This window comes from Pocillopora damicornis, chromosome 11, assembly GCF_964200805.1.
Source record: "Pocillopora damicornis chromosome 11, jaPocDami1.2, whole genome shotgun sequence".
NCBI classification, from domain to species: Eukaryota; Metazoa; Cnidaria; class Anthozoa; order Scleractinia; family Pocilloporidae; genus Pocillopora; species Pocillopora damicornis.
Genome location: NC_142680.1, coordinates 18,681,712 through 18,690,172, shown reverse-complemented (window position 1 = coordinate 18,690,172; position 8,461 = coordinate 18,681,712). Strand labels below are relative to the sequence as shown.

The 8,461-nt window shown below is 41.9% G+C and overlaps 1 pseudogene across 1 annotated transcript; it reads right to left on the bottom strand.

Annotated features, from left to right (window-relative positions):
• Positions 1-846: 846 nt before the first annotated feature.
• Positions 847-8,345, bottom strand: LOC149037956 (uncharacterized; annotated as a pseudogene). Its single transcript, XR_016180867.1, has 3 exons — positions 8,198-8,345; positions 6,412-7,231; positions 847-5,889 (listed from the first exon to the last, which is right to left on the bottom strand). The product of XR_016180867.1 is annotated as an uncharacterized LOC149037956 (transcript).
• Positions 8,346-8,461: the final 116 nt, after the last annotated feature.

Below are 8,461 nucleotides of genomic sequence, written 5' to 3'. Positions count from 1 at the left end.
ACCCCGAAGAAGGCGCGAAATTAGCCAAGTGCATCGGAGGTCACCTCAAAACACTGCAGGCGATCTCCTGTATTAGCTACATTCTGCTTTATGATTGGCCAAGCCACCTCAGGGAGCAGATAAACCGCAATTTTCAGTTCAGGAAGTGTCATGGGAAGTTCTTTTGTTCTTTTTGATGTATTCATGGAAATAACCCTAGGTCAGTATCGGTCTGGGGAAAGCGGTTACACTCAAACAACGTCCTTGCCCGTGGGCAAACGCTATTTACCCATGGGTAAAAGGGCTAGTGTAACCACGACTAATGGGACCTCCCTGCGTCGATGACGCTGGATCAAGATTTCATGGGAAAAGTAACCCATTGCAGACACGGTTTTTTTTCCTTTTAACCCGCTCGCTTAGTGGAACGTTGAGGAGGACGACATATGAAAGGAAAAAGTTGCCAAAGGCTAAAATGGAAACACAGGAAAATTTGCTGAGGAGCAAGACAACAGATCGACAGAAAGCTTTCAAAATACAATTTGTATCAAGGCTGGTATTTTCATAAATAAAGGAAGACCTCGTTTTTAACATTATGTACGGCAAATTTTGGTTTGACGATGACTTCTTCGTTCGAAATATGGACGCTAGCGTGAAACTTTTTTTTTCTTCTTTTTTTCTACCTAGGACTTTCTTCCGCTTTTGATTTTTTGACGAGCAAAGATTTTTCCATAAGCAAAGAACTTCCCATTGTGAATTTTTTCAAGAGCGCGATGTAAACAAAATATGCAAAGAACATGAAAAACGAATCTCAAGATGAGTGGTTGCTGCGAAAATTCCCTCAGATTCGCCCAGGTCAAAGGCTATGACACCTTCCTGATTTCTTAACTTTTATTTGAAAGTACCTTTTTCTAAATAACTCAGGTACTTTTGAAGATGTCAGGTAAAAGAACTTTTTTATGGGAACGTTATGTTAAATGCTTGAATTCACTTTAGTCAAATAAAAGAAAAATCGATTTTTTCGGCCTTTGAGGGTGGAAAGAAACCCTAGGCAAATTGACCACCGTAAATAGTTTTGACTGCATTGCTGACAAAAAGTCTCCTAAGGCATGTTGGGTTACTCCGAGGCTAAAGTAACTCCTCGCTGTGTCTGGGTGTTCTTCCCCGAAAAGTTTAACTCTTATTTTAAGAGCACGCTGTTTCGACTGAAGTGCTGGCAGAAGGTCGCCTGAGGCATGTTGTGTTATTCCAAGGTTGAAGTAGGTTTGAGTTGTGTCTGGGTGTTCTTCCCCAAGGAGTTTAACTCTTATGTCCAGAGCACGCTGATGGGACTGAAATACTCACAAAAAGTCTCCTGAGGCATGTTGTGTTACTGCAAGATTTAATTAACTCCTCGCAGTGTCCGGGTGTTCTTCCCCAAAGAGTTTCGCTCTTATGTTGAGAGCACGCTGTTTGGACCGAAGTGCTGACAAAAAGTCGCCTGAGGCATGTTGTGTTATTCCAAGGTCGAACTAGCTTTGAGCTGTGTCTGCGTGTTCTTCGCCAAGGAGTTTAACTCTTAATTCAAGAGCACGCTGATGTGACTGATGTGCTGACAAAAAGTCGCCTGAGGCATGTTGTGTTATTCCAAGGTTGAAGTAGCTTTGAGCTGTGTCTGGGTGTTCTTGGCCAAGGACTTTAACTCTTATTTCAAGAGCACGCTGATTGGACTGAAGTGCTGACAAAACGTCGCCTGAGTCATGTTGTAATACTGCGAGATTAACGTAACTCTTCGCTGTGTCTGGGTGTTCTTCCCCGAAGAGTTTCACTCTTATTTCAAGAGCACGCTGATCGGACTGAAGTGCTGACAAAAAGTCGCCTGAGGCGTGTTGTGTCATTCCAAGGTTGAAGTAGCTTTGAGCTGTGTCTGGGTGTTGTTCGCCAAGGACTTTAACTCTTGTTTCAAGAGCACGCTGATGGGACTGAAGTGCTGACAAAAAGTCGCCTGAGTCATGTGTGTTAGTGCGAGACTAAAGTAACTCCTCGCTGTGTCTGGGTGTTCTTCCCCGAATAGTTTCACTTTTATGCCCAAAGCACGCTGTTTGGACTGAAGTGCTGACAAAAAGTCGCCTGAGGCATGTTGTGTTATTCCAAGGTCGAACTAGCTTTGAGCTGTGTCTGGATGTTCTTGGCCAAGGACTTTAACTCTTATTTCAAGAGCACGCTGATGGGACTGAAGTGCTGAAAAAAAGTCGCCTGAGGCATGTTGTGTTATTCCAAGGTTGAAGTAGCTTTGATCTGTGTCTGGATGTTCTTCGCCAAGGACTTTAACTCTTATTTCAAGAGCACGCTGATGGGACTGAAGTGCTGACAAAAAGTCGCCTGAGTCATGTTGTGTTACTGCGAGACTAAAGTAACTCCTCGCTGTGTCTGGGTGTTCTTCCCCGAAGAGTTTCACTCTTATGTCCAAAGCACGCTGTTTGGACTGAAGTGCTGACAAGAATTCGCCTGAGTCATGTTGTGTTATTCCAAGGTTGAAGTAGCTTTGAGCTGTGTCTGGGTGTTCTTCGCCAAGGACTTTAACTCTTAATCCAAGAGCACGCTGATGGGACTGAAGTGCTGACAAAAAGTCGCCTGAGTCATGTTGTGTTACTGCGAGACTAAAGTAACTCCTCGCTGTGTCTGGGTGTTCTTCCCCGAATAGTTTCACTCTTATGTCCAAAGCACGCCGTTTGGACTGAAGTGCTGACAAAAAGTCGCCTGAGGCATGTTGTGTTATTCCAAGGTTGAAATAGCTTTGAGCTGTGTCTGGGTGTTCTTGGCCAAGGACTTTAACTCTTATTTCAAGAGCACGCTGATGGGACTGAAGTGCTGATAAAAAGTCGCCTGAGTCATGTTGCGTTACTGCGAGACTAAAGTAACTCCTCGCTGTGTCTGGGTGTTCTTCCCCGAAGAGTTTCACTTTTATGTCCAAAGCACGCTGCTTGGACTGAAGTGCTGAGAAAATGTCGCCTGAGGCATGTTGTGTTATTCCAAGGTTGAAGTAGCTTTGAGCTGTGTCTGGGTGTTCTTCGCCACGGACTTTAACTCTTATTTCAAGAGCACGCTGATGGGACTGAAGTGCTGGCAAAAAGTCGCCTGAGTCATGTTGTGTTACTGCGAGATTAAAGTAACTCTCCGCTGTGTCTGGGTGTTCTTCCCCGAAGAGTTTCACTCTTATTTCAAGAGCACGCTGATCGGACTGAAGTGCTGACAAAAAGTCGCCTGAGGCATGTTGTGTTATTCCAAGGTTGAAGTAGCTTTGAGCTGTGTCTGGGTGTTGTTCGCCAAGGACTTTAACTCTTATTTCAAGAGCACGCTGATGGGACTGAAGTGCTGACAAAAAGTCGCCTGAGTCATGTTGTGTTACTGCGAGGCTAAAGTAACTCCTCGCTGTGTCTGGGTGTTCTTCCCCGAAGAGTTTCACTCTTATGTCCAAAGCACGCTGATGGGACTGAAGTGCTGACAAAAAGTCGCCTGAGGCATGTTGTGTTATTCCAAGGTTGAAGTAGCTTTGAGCTGTGTCTGGATGTTCTTGGCCAAGGACTTTAACTCTTATTTCAAGAGCACGCTGATCGGACTGAAGTGCTGACAAAAAGTCGCCTGAGTCATGTTGGGTTACTGCGAGATTAAAGTAACTCTCCGCTGTGTCTGGGTGTTCTTCGTTAAACAGATCTATTGCGACGTCAAGGGCGCGTTGAAAGGACTGAATGGCTTCAGAATAGTTTTGCATCTTACGAAGAGCCATGCCATGGTCAAAATAATTTCTAAATAGCCCTTCTTGATGCAAATTTAAATCAAGATTATCGTTGGGCTTAGCTTTATCTCCAGGGCTATCTTCTCCACTTTGTTTTAAAGTCGTTTTATGATACCTGATCCATGTGCTGCACAACTTTGATGCTTCCTCGGGATTATTTAGTACATTTTTAAGTGTCGAATTGATGTTGCGCTGGAAGGTCCATAAACCAACGGAATGTGGGAGGATCTGTTTCTCTGTTTGATTTGACATCTTTAGCACACATTTGCTTATTGCTTGCTTTGTTTCATAATCAGAGAACTTTTCTGTTGCCTTGCTAAGAACGGCAATCATTTCTAATCTAAGTGGTTGAGTGGTTGTTACGTCTGGTTCCGGCATATCTGCCTCGATCATTCTCAATTCTTTGTTATTCACTGGCGGAATAATAAGGAGGCTTGCATCTCCTAATGCTCTGCATTCATGTAAGGCTTTGGTGTAAAGCCCTAAGGAAGTTGCTCTCTTTTCAATGAAAAGAAAGTAAGTAACAAGAATTTGCAGAACAGTTACTCTGAGAATTCGCTCTTCGGGGCTGTCACTCATCAAGGAAAGAGCTTTTTGTAAGTTTTCAGCGCCGTCGCCTTTTTTCCCTGAGACCAGTTGACAGATGGCTCTATAACACAGGATTTTTCTTTTATCATCTACCGATAAAGAAAGGCCTTCGGCTTCATGGAGAAGCGTCATTGATCTTCCATGTATCCCCCAAGTCACTTCGCCAAATGCCAAGGACACAAGTAACTGATTGTAAAACACGCTCTTTCCAAACGCCTGAGCTTTTTCAGTTGCGTGCTCGTAAATTTTGTCAAAGACTTTTCCCTCGCACCAGAAAAGGGAATCTAGAAAAAATTCTGCTTTTGTCAGGACACCAAATGCAACGTCACATGTCTTAGGATCGGAACAGCTCTCCATAAGACTCTGAATAATATTCTGCTTCTCTTCATAGAAGTCAATAAATGCTTGCATGGATTGTCCTGTCAAAAACTGTTGATTTAGCTTCTCGAAAAGAGAGACGTAAAATGCAGACAAACGTGCTTTGGAGTTCAGCATGGTTTCTTTCATTTCATCTTGACCTCTTTCTCTTGCAAACGACAGAACCAACTTATGCATCGAAAATGACTCAGGTTTGGAGCTAGAGTCGAGGAAAGATTTTCTCCGAAGCCTATGCAAGATTTTCTTGGCCTCCAGAGTTGTTTTTACACCCATGACGGCTGCAGCAACCGAGTGGTGAAAATCTCCAGAAAGAACACTAAGTGATACCAGCGCTTTTTTCTCGGATAAAGAGAGTCTCTGATAAGAAGATTTAAATAGGAGCTTCAATCGCAGATAGCTTGGATAATCTGGATTGTCCAACAGATCGAAAAGGTTACTTTCTACCGACTCCTTGAGGCTATCTAAAAATTGACTCGGCTGAGCATCATCTTCAGTAACGGAAGAACACAACAGTTTCATGGCCAAAGGAACGCACCCGCAGATTTTTGAAATTTGCGAGCAGTCAGACGCGGTCGCTGTTGGAAGTAATTGGCCGACTAAGGTTTGAGAGAAGGACTCGTGTAATGCCTTAATTCTTACTGCTTGATGGCCTTCAAAATGCAAATTCATAAATTCAAGAGATTCCCTTGTAGTAGGAAGAAATGTTAAATTTTTGAACTGAGTAAGAATGCCTTCCAGAAGGTTTATAAAATCGTCCTTTACATTCGGTGCTCCACTTTCGAGTAAGTCATCGGCATTGTCAAGAATCATCACAAATTCACCTGAAATTTCGCTTAGAAAGTGAGAAAGTTCTTCTTCTATGGGCATCGGCTGACGCATTTGGTCTTTTGTGGAGTGTCCTCTGAAGAAGCTCAGAAGCTGCGAAGTGAGATCGGCTTTTGAAAGAAGTCCTCGCATGGAGAAGAAGTATACGGGAAGTCCTCTAGTTTGGAGTTGATGTCCGACTTCAGTCGCCACAGAAGTTTTACCAAAACCAGGCGAGCCCCATATCGACACGATCCGGGAACTTTTGGAAGTTAAGTGATTACTGATGTCTTCACACTCTCTCAGGCGGCCAGTGAAGTGTGGAACCTTTGAAGGAAGATTTGATGGTGGAAGGAATGGCTTTGAATCTTAAAAAAAGCAAAGTGATGCAATCATGAAAGAGATCATGTCGGTAGTTTCAAGAGCAAATAAAAATAATGATTATAAGAGAAGGATATATATTACAGTAGCATAAAAATCTAGCAAATCAAGTTTTATGGATGCAACTTCAATCACGAGCTTCTTGCTTTTTCCGTGAAGCTGTAATCTTAACCTCGTCCCACAAGAATCACAATTCCGGTAAACATAGTGGGTGCGGTGTACTTCTTACACAAATTGTTTTAATCAGAGTACCACCTTATAAGGTGGTACTCTGATTATAGAATAAATTCACACTTGTAAAGGAGAAAGGATTTTCGAGACATGTACAAAGCATTTCTGCGAAAACTGGAAGTTACCCCGTTAAACTATTGCTACTAAAGAATAGAGTAAAAACGCTGTTGTCCCTTTTGTTCCTCCCTGCTAAAGTAGTGCTTATAACTCTCTGCCACACTGTATCTTAAAATTGTTGATAATCTAAAAATCCTGTAAAGTTTTTCATCTTTTTTTACCTGTTTGATTTTGATCCATCATAAGTTTTAAGTCATCTATTTTTCTCTCCAACAAAGCGAGGTCTTCAACTTTTACCATAGCATTCCCCTGTGCTATTAATTTGTCGACACCTGATCTCACTTCTTCGAGGCACTCGATATATGATCTGGTCTCCTGTCTAAGACTTTCCTCCAATTTGCGAACTTCTTTGATGGGAAAGTCAGACTCGGTCAATCCACCGATGGCATCAATGGGATCTGTCTTGATACCAAGAACTGTGAAGGCTTCTTTGGCGAGCTGCACGTATTGGTCAAAGGTTGGTTTATCAATCTCTGACCTATCTGAGTGACAGAGCGAGTTTCGTAAAAGTCGAAGCTGATCAATCGCGAGAGCGAAGGTTTCGGCTGTATTTCCACTTGCACTCACAACAGATGAATGGAACTTTCCAAGAGGTACTTTACGGTGCTTTACGAACAGTTCACCAAGTGTCTTGTAATGACCTTTGCTGTCTGATGTAGCGAAGGACCTTGCATAGATGGTGGCCTGGAACAGGGCGGTACAATCCCATTCTTCATAGGTGATGTGTGTAGGAACTTTTGTTTTTCCACCTTCTTCAGCGAGAAACAAATTTCTTATTACCGTGGAGTCATCCCACAGCTGATACCCGGGACGATGTCCAAATCTGTTGTCCCACATGGATTTGAACGTCTGACGCAGAGCAGTGGCGAACTCATTCAGTACAATGGAGGCAAATTTGAAATAATTCAGCTGCTCGTTCGTAAAAGGTTGTAGAGCCATACTCGGCTTTAACTCGGGATACTGCTATCCTAGAGCAAAATTCTGAAAGAGATTCAATTTGTACAAGCGTACATACGTCTTGAATGAAATTAAACAGTTGTTGATGTATGTAAGGGGGAAAAGGAAAAAAGGTATTTCGTCATGTTATTCTCGTCTAAATAAATACTTTATTGTTCATGCCCACTGATCAATGGTGCATGACGGCGTGGATACAGAAAGTGGCTACACAACTAAATTAACTTGAGAAAAACTGGAAACTCATATCCTAATTTGTATTAGAATAAAGATGTACGCTTTGAATCCGCTTTCTGTTTGGATGCCAAGTCCCAGCAGTTTGTAATTATAACTAAAATATTTCCCTCTCGAGGTGCAATTTTGTATCTCATTAAAATGCGGAAACCGAGAAATCGAAGACTTCGACACGACAGGACGACTATGCATCTTATAACTTAAAGTCGTTCAAAAACTTCACTTCCATAAGCTTGGTTTAGCGTCAAAACCTATTTTTGTCAAACCTCAACTCCACTTTATTTATACAGAGTTTTCTTTGCCAGAAAACCGTTTGAATTAATTTCACGTCTGATATGATACTTTCACGATTTTTTTTATTGACATGTTTATGAAATTCCAAAACTCTTTCAAGTTTCCAAAGACTGAATATTTTCTGTTTTAACCTCCTACAATATATATTTAATGAAAGGGATTACGAACTTGCATGTCATGAACAAGAAGCACGAGAAAACAAATTATTGCGTATTTTGATGATAAAAGGAAATTGAAGAGTACAAAATTAAAGATTGCATTTTCATTTATGCAAAATGCGGCTTACAACTTTTACATTCTCTGTACGCAAGATGATGACCCCAAACGTCAAATCTTGTTACTGACAGCAATGATCAGAAATTGAGTGTTGTGCCAAGTTAACAAAGTTTTGAGTTTCTAAGACCTTTATCGGTATTGTCTGTTGTTGATTTACTTCGTTAATAGTTGAAAAAAACTGTTACTTACCTACCTTGAAATTTAAGTTCGAGCGAGAAATATCGTGACGGCAGATGCACAAAACTGATTTTCTTAATGATTACCGGACGAACTGCGAGACTGCGACTCGAAATTTATCCGGAGACTGGTTGAGGTGTTATGACTTGTTATTCATACCACAAGGACATTTTAAACCCTTAATATGCTAAATGCCTATGCAAGGAAGAGTTCATTGTTCTCGAGAAATGTGGCGTGATGTTTTCAGTTCAAACAACTTAACAAGGGAAATTTCCC